This window comes from Falco rusticolus, chromosome 4, assembly GCF_015220075.1.
Source record: "Falco rusticolus isolate bFalRus1 chromosome 4, bFalRus1.pri, whole genome shotgun sequence".
In the NCBI taxonomy this organism is placed as follows: domain Eukaryota; kingdom Metazoa; phylum Chordata; class Aves; order Falconiformes; family Falconidae; genus Falco; species Falco rusticolus.
In genome coordinates this window covers 58119646-58135081 of record NC_051190.1, presented here as the reverse complement: position 1 = coordinate 58135081, position 15436 = coordinate 58119646, and the positions used below count along the sequence as shown (strand labels likewise).

The 15436-nt window shown below is 36.4% G+C and overlaps 1 protein-coding gene across 14 annotated transcripts in view; it reads left to right on the top strand.

The window, feature by feature from the left end:
• Window positions 1-15436, top strand: part of KMT2C (lysine methyltransferase 2C) — a 198718-nt gene that overhangs the window by 84234 nt on the left and 99048 nt on the right. The gene's annotated exons all lie outside the window — the stretch shown is intronic.

The following is a 15436-nucleotide window of genomic DNA, read 5'->3' as shown; positions in this document are numbered from 1 at the left end:
AAGAGTGTAAGGTGCTGGTTATCCTATGTAACGGTGGAAGAGCTTAAGGGAAGGAATTTTCTTTGCACCAGATATATTTAAAAGTTTTGAATGAAAGGTATAGAAATTAATTTAATGTATGTTTTTGTGTTTATGGCTGCTTGTGATTTGCTTTTGGGCTTCTTTCTAATGTGATGTTAACTGCATTTTAAAAGTAAAGTTTCTATTTAAATTTTCTGAATACTGTTGGCAATGCAGATGCAAGTAAGTGCTCAGGTCATACAGAAAAATAGTTTAAATAAAAACAAGCTGCATGCTATTTCCTCTACTTGCCACCAAATTTGCTTTGGGTTTTGTTGTTGTTGTTTGGTTGGTTGGGGACTTCTGACTTCTTAGAAGTCCCTCTGGCATGACATGATTTTATGATGTGGTCTGCAGCATTGACATCTTTCTTTAGCTGGGAAAGTACATATTCTTTTCTTTATGTTGATGTACAGATTAATTTTATACTTGTAACAAACTTCTTCTTGATAGTATAGTCCATTGGTTTAGGTCTTTTAATTTGTGGTGAATGTTTTAGGGCTGTTCTTACCTTGAGTATCTCTTTATTTTGTAAGTTGCATTCATGTTTCTCATTAGTTCAACTGCCTATTGTTTGCAAATCTAACTGGATATGACAGTGTTTCTTATTATTCTGTTTACCAGTTGAGATGTCCATTTGGCTTCACTGAACTTGTGATTGCATTAGTAAAGCTTGTGTGGATGTGTTTCATTGACTTATTCTGAAGTATGTGTGTTAATTCATTTTGGTTTTCCTCTTGGCATGTGTTTGCTAAAGCTTTAAAATACAGTACTATAGAGGTCTCTGTATCTATGCATGTTTCACAAAATGCCCTGCTTAGCATGTCTTTCCTCTTCAATTCTTTCTTTTGATTCATTAGTTTTGAGGGCATAGCAAAGACATCTGACCTGTTTCTTACATGTATTTGTGTCTAGACATAGGTAGGTTCTTTGACTTTCTTTCAAAGTCTTGGGTTTGCCTCTCATTAGTATTAATGAGTGCACACACATACCTCTGGATATGTGAGATACTTGAAATCTTGTGCATCATGTTGTTTTAAAACAACTGATAAATAAAAGCTGGAATATACAGTTAAGTTTATGGTAGTAGATGTGCTCTAGCCCTTACGGGTGGTGTAGGTGACTCATTTAATCTCACTGCTTGTCTTGCTTACCTCGCTTATGTCAGCAAATGAAGAGCCATGGATTTTCTCAGAACCGCTGTTCTAAGTTTTAAAAGTCACAAGGAAGAACTGGTGATGCAGGTGACAAGCATAGTATTAGAACTTTTCTCAAGATGACTCTTTAAGAATTTGCATATCATCTCTGGAGCTTGTCTAATATGTAAGTTAAAGAGCCTGAGCACCCAGACACGGCAGTTCCTTCTGCCACTACTTTAATAAGTTTTCATGGGATTTTGGATTGATTTTGTTTCAAGTTCTGAAAGTAAACAGCTCTTTGGAATATAGACAGGGGGAGAGAAAACTTCCAGTGATTTGCTTGATCCAAAACTTAACTAAATTTTCTTATACTTTTTAAGTGCTCTGCTCAATACATAAAAATTACCATAGTAAAGAAGCTGTCATATTGTCAGCTTTATGAAGCTATACTTTTATCAGTAAGGTGTTTCCACAGATATTTGTGGTAAGATGCAAAGACAGTATAAAATGGAGACTTTGTAAGATAAACCTAGCAAAGGAAAGTGAAGAGAAATCAGAGTTTTTGCTGAAAAGAAAAAAAAATGTGGGCAAGCAGAGTTTTTCTGCTTTTGCTTGTATTTCTAGTTTCAGTCTTATGTTTTAAGTTTTACAGTCAGTAACTGTGCTGGTTTTAGATGTTTGGAAGTGTGAACTTACTGACATTACCATTAAAAATGGAGGCCTTGAGAGCTTGCATCTGCTCAGCTGTTAGCAAAAGTGGTTTCTGAAATATGTTCAGGTATTTTTAAATACTGCTTTATAATTTCCTTGTTTATTCTACATATACTGAGTAGGTGGCTGTTTGTCTATGATCAGCTGAGAAAATAATAAAGTTTACTATTTGTCTGCCTTACATTGTCTAGCCATAGCTCTTCTGTATGCTACAAAATCCCAAATAAGATGTGCTGCTTTGTTACACCAATTGTAAGTAGCTCAATTCAAGAATTGAGTTTAAGGAAAACTCAGTAGATAATGTGTCTGAACCACTTTTGAACAAATTGTGCCCAAAAAGGAATGCAATGGTGACTTTTCCAGCAAGGTTTCTTTTGTGATAAGATGCAGAAAACAGTTTACAAGTCTAGAAGAATTTCTCAAGGACACTAAAGTCAAAGAAAACAGTATTGGTGGAAACAAAGGAGGAGGATCCTATCTACTTAAAGACTGAATAGAGAAAACATGATAGTGATGAAATGTCTAAAGCAGTCATTCCAAAATACTATATTACTCTGTTTTCATTTTATAAAATGTGTATTTCTGTTTGCTTTGAAATTCTGTATAGCTCTTTGCATATTTATCTACTTCACAGCTTTAATTTTTTCCAGTAATAGTCAAGTGTTTCTTCAGGACCAAGACTCTTGGAGCCAGACAGCTGAAAAATCACTGTCATCTCCCACCCATCAATTTTTTTTTTCATTTAATCAGGACAGTATCTTCTCTCAGTACAAGACAGCTGTTTTCCGCTCCTGCTGGGTTTCTGCAGGCTGTGTTTGGCATGTTATCATTGCTGAGAACTGTAGGAGTTGTTGCTTCACATGAAGGCAAGCTAATCAATAGTATCTTACCTTGTTCCAGACTCAGAATGATCTGCTGTTTTGACACTGCTCTCTCCTGCAAGCCCTTTTCACATGGTAACGCAATCTTGAAAACATTTTTTAAGGCAGCTTCCCTTGAATTCTGTCACCAGAGGCAGGAGATTGCGCTGTTTGTAGATGCTTCCAAGCTGGGGCAATGTTACAAGGCTTGCATATTAAATACCTCACTTGAACTGTTTCTTAAAGCCCTTTCCATCTATTGTTTTTAATTCTTTACTCAAGACTTGATTCTAGCATGCTGCTTACAAGATAGACCGTAAACAAATAAATTCAGGGGAAAGTTGGGGACCGTTTAAACGTTTATAATTTTTTTTAAAGTGTTTGCCTGTATTTTGAATGTATGTTCTCACCTTAGCCTCAGTATACTTCTCCTCTTGTTGAGACTTGCCTGTATTTTTGTTGATGTGTATGTTTACTTGTGCTGTTTTATGTTGAAAATTGATTTGGCTAAATGGATATTTCCTTTTGTTGTTCCTCATATGTAAAAGTAAGCGTCAACATCTTAATGTACTATTAACTTCATACGCTGTGGAAAATGGTGCCCATTTAGCCATAGCAATTTTTTCAGCTAGTTTAACTTTTTATCAACATAAAAACTGTGAGTGAAAAATGGTTTAAATGAAGGAATCCTGAAGATAGGAATGGTGTTGGCTTCATATATGTCTCAACCTAGCTGAACGGAACATGTAGTAATGTCTTTTTTTTTGAGATACGATTGCGGGATTTGCAGTTCCTTGATGCTCTAAAGGCTCCCTTCTTGCTTTTTCATTATTGGAAGACCTAATAATTCTTGAAGCCAGGGGAAAATGCATAAAGAATGTCATCTATCATATTTTATACTGTTTCTGGGCAGGGTTCTCTGTATTTGCCCATTTTTCAAGGAGAAGCTTTGAAATGTGATAGTAAATGATATGGTATTCAGAATTTTCTCTCCCAACTCTTTTTCATGGCCCTTTTGCATGCATGAGCCATTTGGCTTCTCTTAGTCTCCTTCACTGCAGCTTGGGATTGACTACCTGGCTGCTCTATTGCAGTAGCTTCTAATTTTTGTCTTACCAAGTTTTTCCCCCCATAGTTGCTTTTGTCTTGCAGTTGAGGATGTACTGCAGGAAGTACTCTTCCGAAATAACATCTCTACCTTTTATGGGTTGCTGTCTCCAAGGAACTCAGCACAGAAAGTGCTAGAGAAAGACTAGAAGAATAGTGACATGTCTCATCAAGAAGACACTTCCATACAATTTTGGTCAGTTTAGTAGTTTAATTCAGTTCCTGGTATGTTTTAGAAATACTGTAACAGTCCAGCAGTGGGGGTCATGAGGTATTTCAGTTTTTCGTTAATAACCCCTCTTGTTATTTTGGAGTTTCACTAAAGAGATGTAGCTGTTTCGCTGCCGATGATGACAAGCTTTGCACTTCAAGGAAAAACATAGTGACTTTGGGTACAGCTTTGGTAACATTTTAACACTTCCGTGAATTACTCTGTTCCAGAATGGTTTGGATTTTGGTCACCTAAAGCCAGATCATTTGTGTCTTGGAGAACCTGGGTCAGACTGTATTACAGCTTGTTAATGACATCAAAACCACAATGTCAGTTATTTTATAATTGTTTTTTCCAAATTTTGCAAAGCAGACGCAGTGTTTTAAAATTATCATAGTTGGTTTTGGTTTACTGCGTGTAATTCTTCTGGAACACCTTTGTACACTATAAATTATATCAGCCTGCTTAGTAAGGTTTACAACTTCATTCTCATTAACATTGTCATGTGAACAATGATTAAAGTATTCTTTCATTTGAACCAAACTAAGCTTTACCGTTGAGGTACTTTTGTTCATTTGAAGTCACTGTCCTGTAGCAGCTGATTTGAAGAACAAAAATAGAGGAATCAGGCATAGGGAAGAAGTGAGAACAAGCAGGTAAGAGGAAGGAAGAAGGTTGACATTTGAAATTGCTAGGATTATTGAAAAATTCACTCTTTGCTGATTTCTTCTCACCTATAATCTGATTCTAGGAGCCAAAGTAAATAAAGCTAATTTAATATATGCCACGAAAAAAAAAACCAAAATCACCAAATCTAAAAAAAGCCCTAGGTTTTTGCCTAGGAGTTGTTTTTAACCGTACAGTCACTTTTCTTGAATTTTTATGATTTTTTTCATTTCAAATTATTCAGTGGGATTTTGTGCATTGTTTTTTCTTCTGCAGTGAACTGCGGGACAGAAAAAACTAAATTACGGTTCTTACAGATAAAGAATTTCATTCCCTATCACAACACACCACCTTTAAAACTATAGTTTAGGACTTGGCTTTCAAAGGACATTTTGCCCAGTTGCCACATAGACCATATTTTCTAGTACAAAATAAAATAAATTTTTCTATATCCCTGCTGGTATTTAAGAAAATAAAATAATAGTTTAAACTGAGTAAATGTGAATCAAGAACTTCACACTTCTCTGCTTCTGATATGTTTTTGTAATTGTTTTGGCAGGTAAAGTATGGATACCTTAGTATCTAATTAGATTCCACTCTTGGATGTGGATCTTCAGTGAAGTATTTAAAAATTCGAAATGTCTGAATAGTGTGATCATGAAGTGAGAGGCAGTAGCAATGTGGAAGAAATGTGGCTAATGTAAAGTCTAAACTCTTTTGGTGAAAGAAATAGAAAAAGATTTTAATTTTGAACTGTCCATTTATTGAGAAAGAAAGCTTCTATTTATTTTTCTGGTGTTTCTGATGTAATTGTTGCTCAATCGTGAATACTTTGATCCTTGAGTAAGTCTGTGTACGTTGCTGTATTTGTTTTGTAAGTGTTGTGTTAGTCTAATTGAGGTTTGTAGAGTGGTTAGCTGACCTGTTTTTTCTTCCCTCACCAGTTGTTAGATGGATTAATATTTTAGATTTCTACTGTCTGAGATGTGCTGTTATCAGTAAGTAACTTTTCAAGTCAATCAGCTAGTGAAAAAAATAGGGGGATAAAAAGATACAATATTAAAGTGAAGAAGTTTTTAATTAAAAATTTGTTTCTAAAATAATCTGGTAATTATCAGGTTATCTGACTTTGTGCCTACCCAAAATTTAATTTTAAAGTAGTACATAATTTTTACTTATTTTTCTATTACTTAACATATTTATTATAACAGATTTATTGTTAACTTTCCAGTAAAGCTAGTACTGTGCTTCAGTGTGTTAAGGTCTTTGGAATTTTTATGAGTGGAAAAGTCTATGATAAATGTGAAGAAATATTTATTTCACATTTATTTATGACATTCCCAGCTTAGCCCTTTCTTTTAATTAGCATCTCAAGAAACAGAAAATGTTCCTTTCTTTAGAGACATAAAACACACTTTCCTGTTTATGTGCTAATGCACAGTAGAGTATCAATGTTCCAAATGTTGGCAAAGCGTTTGGTTTAGAGTTTTTCTGGGTACCTGTTTTTGGAGTTTGGTTCTTAACAAATGCAAATATTTTGATGTAACTTTTCAGTCTTTATAGTAGTTCTTTGCTTCATAACCTGTTACCATCATGATTCTGACCTGTTGATTAGAAAAAGGAGCACATGATAATGTGAGACCAATTTAGATATAGTTAGGTTTTGTATCATCTTCAACATGTTGATTCTATTTACAAGAGGAAGGGAAGCATTCATTTATGAACCACAGTTCCTCCACAGGAGGAGCATGTCTTCTCAGATGAAGCACAAGAAAAGTAGTACATTTTTAAACTAGTTTTTATATTTTTTTTTTGAGATTTTTCTTTTGATTTGCTTTGTCCTGAGCCTTCCATGACATAACAACTGTTTGTATCCCTACCTTTTTGTTTCCAAGTATTTGAAAAAAATGCTGTGCATTTGTCTGCATAGCAAGTAGTATTGACAGTGCACATTGTAACTCGCTGTTTAGAGTGAAACTGTGTCTTGTTCCTTCTTTGGTCCATAAGAAATAAAAGTGCTAGAGATTAACCCCTGCCAGCTGTTGTAAAGGGGCAATGGCTAGTGCATGTATTCTAATATATACATTTTAGGTTTAAGGAATAAACTTTATTCAGTGAGAGTACTTTCCATAAACCATCAGGTTTTTTCTGGTGCATGAATACCATTTTTCTGACATTGCCCAGTTTCATCTGCAATTTTGCTGAGCTGAACAGAAGCGCAATGTCATTTCTGGCAGGTGAATCTACTTAAATGATCTTTCTCATAACAACTGTATTTCTGGAACACAGTAGCAAATGAGGAGGGAAAAGATGGGTTACTTCGGCAGCATAAGACAACTTCCCTTAAGTTGGTTTGTATGGCTTCATCTAAAGGGAAGCATTCTGATTTTTCAGCCTCACCTATTCCTTTTTCTCTCCCACTGCAGCGGTGCTGCTGGCTTCCTGCTGCGGTGCCAGGAGGCTGTTCTGTGGGAGCTCACCCTCTGAGTGCTCCCTTGGCACTGAAGTCGAAAAGCAGAGTCAGCCTTAGAGTTTTCAGGCTGTAGGTTTTTTCAAGATGAATGCTTTGAAAAATGCACCTTTCTTGAACTCCAGATGTCGAATAGGTGGGTACTAGAATCGGGGGAGAGAGATTGTTGCTACAAAGACATTTCTGAGGAGGTTTTGATGCTGAATAGACGATAGGCATTGCAGATGCTAAGGGCAGTCTGTGAGGTGTAGGAAGCAGACAGAATGGACTAGGGGCACAGAAAGAGACTGAGAGAGAAGCAGCAATAGCCCAGAAATGAAAGCCGAAAAGCCTAGCTGAGAAACATGAAAGGGCCTATGTTCCTGAAGGAATTTCCAGTGCAGGTTTCCTTTATTCAGTAACATTCACTGAAATAATTTACTGAAAGCTCTGAAGTGAAATTGTGCAGTGTGTGTTCCAAACTGTTGAACTGTGTTTCACAAAGACCTTTTCTTCCTTTTTGCATGACTTGAGTAGAAAACACTTTTTTCATAATACACCCAAAGAAATCCTCTGTATTCTTTTTTCTCTTCCTCCCCCCACCACACCACCCCCCTACCCCGGGTGTCTTTCTTAAATGCACCTCTAAGCATTAAGGCAGTGACATACTGGTTCACGTTGAGGTGGCACTCTGTTGTTGGGCATTTTGTTTCAAGATTTTAAAATCTGTCTATACCAAGCTGTATTGGGAGCTTATGCGTTAAAAACCAGGGAGAACCTGATCTCTGAAAAGCGAAGAAAGCCCTCTAAAGGAAAATAGCACTGTCTCTTAGATCAGGATGGTACCTTTTCCCTCAGCTAGTGCTTTGGTTTGCTGGTGGGACTGACCCATTTTGGTGCTTTGTCGTAGAATATGAGAATACGGATACTTGGGCTCTCCCTTTCTCCTGTCTTTCTATGCTCAGCAGCAGTAGCATAATCCTTCAAGGTCTACAAAAGAAAGAAAATGACAATACAGTGCCCCCAGATTTTAAATGTGGAACAAGGAAATACATAAAACGTTCTTTTAAACATCATGAAAATACTTTCAAATTTTTATCCCATTCAGCATGTAAGAAGACTGGAGTTCTATGTATGTATTAAAAAAAGGCAGGAAACAGTACCCATCTTTTAATGAGCATGCTAAACAGTAAGCCCACAGAAACTTACACAAGGAAGAATTAGCAGTACCACCTGTCGCTCCTCACTTTTGTAGGTATTTGAATGCAACCTTCATTTTCTACCTTACTACTACCTCACTCATGGCTGCTTCTTATTTATATATTTTATATTTAGTTTTTTCCATAACTAATGTGGATCAGTCTGTTGTGGGTTTTTTTATGTTGGTGCTTAAGGGTCTAATTTTGCCTTTATGTGTTGGTTACATTTATGAAAAAGGACTAATCAGACTTTTGTAGTTAATATTGATTACTTTTAGTCAAGGGTGGGTTCTCATTACACTTTGAGCATTACAGAAATAAAAATGCATCTTCCTTGCCTTCAGAAGCTTTCTCTGTAATAGACAGCACAACAATAAAAGGAAAAGATGCCCCTACGGGACAAGTTCTAGGTGTAGCAGCTGAGATGTAGCGTTGTTTGGTTAGCGTTAGACAGTTGGCTAGTCTTGAGTTTGTAGCAGTTTCCCTTTTAAACAGTATTTCATTTAAGCATCATGTGCTTTTTTTTTTTTTTTTTTTTTTTGAATGAGAACTTTAAAGTTGAGGTTCTTTAATGAAATTAGAGTTCTAAAGTGGTTTTGATTATTCCAATCAAAAAGAGTCTGAGTAATATTTTTCTTGCTAATATAAATTACATTATGGATTTTCATTTGGGGTTTTCACCCATCCTCAAAAAAAAAATCATACAAGCATATTATAATTTAAAACTTGGGTGTACTCATATTAGTCTGTTGGCATCAGTTTGCTTTTAAGCAGTAGCCTAAAAACTACTTCTGAGATTAGTGTACTCAGCAGCTTGCAAAATCAAACCATTAGCAAAAAATAGTTTTGAACTCCCTAAAGATTTTGTTACTGACTTCCATTAGTGTAAGTTCTGTCCCAGAGTTACAGATTGAGCATAAATATTGCAGGCATCAGTATGAAGTAGTGCCATTAATGCACAGGTGTCCTTGAGTGTTTTTTTTTTAATAACATGGAACAAATCACGCATGAGAGAGACATCTTAATGAATCTCCATAAATGTGGACCAACTGCCCTTCATGTGTGAGTGCCTAACACTTGGTAATAAATACAGACATTACTTATACTAAAGGTATTTTTTTCTAATGATCTAGGCTACTATTGACAGTCATCTCTTTATGTGAAAGAACTAATATTGTTAATTTTCATTTATGTAATTGTCCTCTCCATTCCTCAGATCTGACCTGGGAATGAAAAGCAGACAGATAATGGTAGGTCTTCTGCCAGTAACGAACTTGTACCATGAATCATAGTCAGGAATAATATTAATAATAACAATCCTATTTAATTATATTAATTGAAGAACTGATGAAGTGGCATGTTCACAAATCAGTGCTTCCTATAAGCTTTTTTAACAGTGTGTTTTTTCTTCAGTGATATTAATATATTCCTTCAAAGATGCCATGTGCCTCTTCAGTACATCAGGGAGGGAAAGCAGCTGTTATGAAATAAATAAATAAATACATATTTGCTTCCTGGAGCATCCAACATTGGTAAAACAACTTGATACACTCTAAATATATTGCAGTGACATGGTCTCACTTCAGATACGATGAGAAGACATGTATTCAAGGTGCAATCTAGACAGTTCTAGCATTCTCACTTCCAATTTTTAATTCATAAAATAATATTCCCTTCTGTTTAAAGAATTTTCCCCCACTCTGCTGCTGTATGAAATTGCCTTGTAATGAACTGAGAAGAGTGGTGGATTCTGCAGAATAAATAGTGACTCTGGATCTAAATAAGCTGTTGTCAAATTTCCAAGCAAATACCGCTATTTTTTTCCCCATCAATTACTGCAGGTTGTTATGGCAATATTAGGTGTTATTTGTATGGTATTTCCAGGGAGATGTGTTGACAAATCATAAACCTTTGAAAGCAAATAGAGAGTTTGAGAGAAATAATACAAAAGGACAGTTCTGTTGCTATCATCGTTCTTTGGGCTTTGTGAGGAAAACGCTATTTTCCAAAATGTAAATGGCTTTGATACGTTTGAATAGGTAAGAGTTTCAGGTTTTCCAGATGTCATACCAAATGAGGTTTTTTTAATGGGAATAACTTGAAATAGATGGTGGATTTTTGGGAAGACTGTTGCTATTACACATCCATCACATCAGAATGTGCCTTGGGCACCTCCAGAATGTTTGCTTTCTGTCAGACGTAAAAATATTGTGATGGATAAATCCCCTGGTAAAGGTCAGACCTGGCAGCAATGCTCACTCATCTGAGAAACTAAAAGGTCAGAATACTCCTGATTCTGGTAAGACTAGAAGCTGAGCATCACAGAAACGTATGGTCGTACTTCCATTCTTGATTTTATGGGAGGCTGTTGTATTTGGTACTTCTGGAAGTTCATTCCTGTAGGTGAGTGCAGTGTTTAGTCTTATGCACCAGTCTGGTGTTTTTCAGCCTTCGCTGAACTCCTTTAATAAAATAAATCTATTTTGTGGTAAACCATCTCTTGCCTTATGGGTATTTTTAGTAGGGTATTCGTCCTAGTACTGTGACAGCACTGTGATCTTAACGCTACCACAGAATTAGGATGATCATCTGATGCTAAGATTTCTATGCCATCAGATACAATTGGTTTTAGAAAACAATGATTGACTCTTGGTTGTTTTAACCATCTGAACAGTCTCCCTAATACAACTGGTCCGCTTACGTGAATTAGCTGAGCAGCCTGTGTCTCTTGAAGAGTTTTTAGATTATTGTGATTATTTAGCCTAGGAACCACAGTGAAGTAGACTTTCCACTGTGTTAGCATGTGGGCAGTCTATGGTTAGGACTTGTAACCTCTCTGTGGACTTACAGCCTGGTCCATGTGGAGCAGCAGGAAAATGCGCTGTCCAAAGTGTAACACAGAATCCAAAATACGACTCTCAGAATCTCAGACTGGCTCTTGCTCTTTCTCCAGGCCCATGTCGTTGGTTGACCCAAATTATTTCCTCTTTGATAGTTTTGATGTATTATTCATGTTATTTCACTGCGGTTTTACTTTTGATAAAGAAGCGTGATTTCCGCATTTTACTGTAAACGTTGTGAGAAAAAGCTTTTAGGATGTTATTCTAGTCCTAGTTTAGCTATAACCAGATAAGAAGAAAAATACCAAAACCTCCTTGGCCTGTCATTGGAGATTAAGGAAAAGCATTATGAAGAAATGGGACTGTGCTTTGTTTGACTGTGTGCTACTTATGAAACGGAAGCTTCCTCTGATTCTTTGTGTCTTAATCCTTCAAGAGTGTAAGAGGCCTGTTATACATAGAAACATTAAAAACCACACAGAATCTTGTAATGGAGAAAAGGAATTTTAATGTGAAAGAGACCAGGTGGGAATTGGTGTTGGAACAGAAGTAAATATGTACGTTTACTAAGGGAATCTGTGACATATAAAGTGTAACACTGTTTCCTGGCAGTTTTTTCCATTTGATGGCACTAATATCTCTATAATTAAGAGCAATGGAAGTATTTAGAGGAAAACTGTATACTGTTATAAACAATTCTTTTTTTAATTGAACAGCTGTAATTTCTACCAATGGAACAAACTATATTATAAGAAAATGATTATTAGTTTAAAATGCAAAGTTAAATGAATGCAAAATTAACAAACAGATGGTGAAGAATTATTGTGTTTTATTTTACTCCTGGGTAAAAGGGCTCATGCATGATTGTAAAAATGTCATCACACTTCGTAAACCTGAAAGCAAACAGAATTTGCAGTTGTGCACATCTGTTTTGGGACACTGCTAAAGGGTTAGAAGAATCAATGTTGTTTTCAAATAAGGGTATTCATCAAAAGGATATCATTTACTTAACAGTTATGGCTTCTGCTAAGCATCAGACTTAATGTTCTGTGGAATTCATTACAAAATTTGGCAGCTTTTTTCTTCACAAGCTACTGAGGCAGCATGCTGCAAAATGAAATGAACAGCCCCTTCTTATCCTCCCCTCCCTGAACCCCAGAACAACAGTTGAATTACCTGCTAAATGTTTGACCAGTAATTTCAGGATTTTAAATTCTGGGTCAAGATGTCACACTTTATGATGCTTGCCCAAGGAATGTCAGTGATGGAATAGCATGGAAAGGCAAGGGGCTTATTTGTTTATTTCAGTAGCTAGTGAATTAATAAAAAGGATTATGTAATGTTTGGGGATACCATATTTTGGGAAGAGGAATGGGAGAAATATGTGTGACTAATTTAGTCAAATTGAAAAAAACCTAAAAGCCCCGGCCAGATAAAGCATGTGAAGTTTTTATTACAAAAGAAATTATATTAATGTTTCAAGCTGGTAGTTTCAAAGTATTTCATCTAATTGCTTTGTTTGAGCTCAATTTACAAAAATTAGTGAACTGAAGATGCAGGATTTTGTTTACGATGACTGTGCCATTTGGAGTGCAATTTAGGAACAGGCAAGGAAATAGGAATTATGAACAATGAGGTACTGATTGCAGTCAGTGAGGAAGGAATACTAAGGAGGTGCTCACTAATGAGGAAGGTATTAAAGGCAGGAAATTCTTGTATTTTTTTATGTCTGTACATAATCCAGAGTTCCTTGTCATCCCATCCCTACTATTACCTTGTAAATTAGGTGTATCATTGAGTATATATAGTGACTTTTGCTGACATCAACTATTAAACAGACTTAATATAACTCAAAATCTTAGTTAAAAGAATGCATTATTAAGACTATAAAATCAAGCACACAAAGTTAGGACATGCCAGCAGACAGGTTGTCTGCACACAGTTAGTATCCTTTGTGGGTATGCCTCATTATGCAGTCTTCAATTATATGATCACATGCAGAACAGCTAGTGCCTAGTTCAGTGTATAGGATGGGCATCGCTATCTTAGTAAAAACGTCTTCAGTATTACATTTTTCATTGTTCAATGTGCAGGCATGTAGACTATTCAAATAGTGCTGAAAGAATTACTCATTTCTGCATGAGTTTTTCTAGGATGTTTCTACTATAATACATGTGAATAACTTACCTATAAATTTTTCCAAACAGCAGAATTATGTGGCCTTTTTAGGCATCTTAGGCTCCATTTTCCCCAGAAATGGATGATTTTTATCTTTTTTTTTCTTACTTAAAAATATCTGCTAATTTGGATGGCAAATTGAAAGAGTTTCAAAAAGACTCAGACTTACTTAAAAGTTGCGCTGATACTGCAGTTCTTTCTTTACTCTGTTGGAGCTGTGAGCTCACTATCTATGTAGAAGTCAAGACTGTATTTTTAGGGGGGAAAGTAAGGTTAAGGACTAAACTTAAGAAAAATTTTACTTAGTGCCCTGCCCAATATCATAAAAGAGCTCTATGAAAGAACTGAAACTAGAACTGTTTTTCAGGTCATCATTTAGTTGCCATAACTAAGTGGTTTTTTTCTCCCACAACTTTTTCAATACATACTTTTTTCGCCTCTACAAGTAAGCATAGTCCTAGAAGTAACAGGGTTTTTTTAAATGCAGAGACTCCTTTTAAGAGGTGTATTTTATCTGCTAAATCCATGTTTGATCTGCAATCCCTTTTGTGGTTTAGTGTCTATAAATATAGTTGTGCATGTGTGTGTTTATACCTTTAGCTGTGTGTGTGTGTTGCCTTGTGATTGTCTATGTCACTTGCTTGCATCAGGGGGGAAAAAGGAGAAGGCAGACATCCCAAACTGCAGTTTTAAAACTTTTATGGCTAAAAATTAGACCTCTGCTTTTTGAGCTGGCTAAGTAATAGTGACATGGCACTAGGAGTCAGAGGACAGCATACTTTTCCTCCTTGTAGTCGTCATCCAATTTCAGTTGCCTCAGACTTGTTCAAGCTGATTTTTTTAGCCACTTCCACTCTTGCTTGTTCTTCCTGCACCCCCTCTCCTTAACCTTTCTATTCCTATTTCCCTAGGTTCCTTTTGAGACCTGTCCCTTTGCCATTTACTGTGTCTTAGCCCATGAGTTCCCTCAGCTCTGTACCCAATTTTTAGTGCCGATTTTTAGTTATTTGGCCCTTGAAGCCAAATAACTTAAAGTCACCCTGCCCCTCTTTAGCTTCCATCCCCGTCCATGGTTTTTCTTCCCAGTCTCATCAGACTCATTCACACAGTGCAGTTAGTCCCTTTTGTCTCTTTGACCCATGTATGTCTTATCTGTCTGTGCACTGGATACTCTCATTCCCCAGATGATTTAAGTGACAGTAGTATCAGGAGCCTTGGGGATGTCTGCTTTCCATTCCAGGGACTTATTGTACTTAGGTTTGGAGTATTTATTACAGACTTCCTCTCTTTAATCCTTGTCAGACTGAAGCAATCTTTGCAGAAGGTACATGTAGTCAGATCAGTGCTAGAAATTGGAGAGGATTGGTCATGATCAATGAGAGCAGATTTTTCTGTGATTTTTCACTGACAAATTTTTGGAAGTGTTTTATGTTAAAAAAAAAAAAAAAGTTTTCTCAAACTCGGTCACATCTGGATAGATCTGCAGGGTAAGGGCAAAAGTTGCATCCCCCACACTAAAATTCCTGCCAAATTGCAAGTCCTGTGAGTGAGGTTGTTTTTAAGTTGAGCAAAATGTTTTTCTTACTGACTTTTCTATTCTCAGAAATGGCTGGAAAGTTTTGGCTAAGCATTCCAAAAGAATTTAAGATAATTTAGGCATGTGTTATGTGAAGCTTCAGCCCAACTTCTCATCGTTCAGCAAGCTTCCATGAATAGAACGGTTTTTATATGGAGGTCTTTGTAAGCAGTACTCATTCATGTCCCTTCATTGATGGTGCTATGCTAACAAACCTTTGGTGTGGACTATAGCTGCGTTACCAATAGAGAATTTTGGTCAATGTATAGGTAGACTTCAGCTCAAGACTGTCATCTAAACATAGACCTCCCTGTGGACATGCCTACCTGTGAGCTGTGTTTAAATTCCAGTTACAGGCAATGGGGACTGGCCGGTATTGTCAATGGAGCCTGAAAATGGACACTCACTGTTTGGTCAACTGGATTGTGATGAGGTGAATT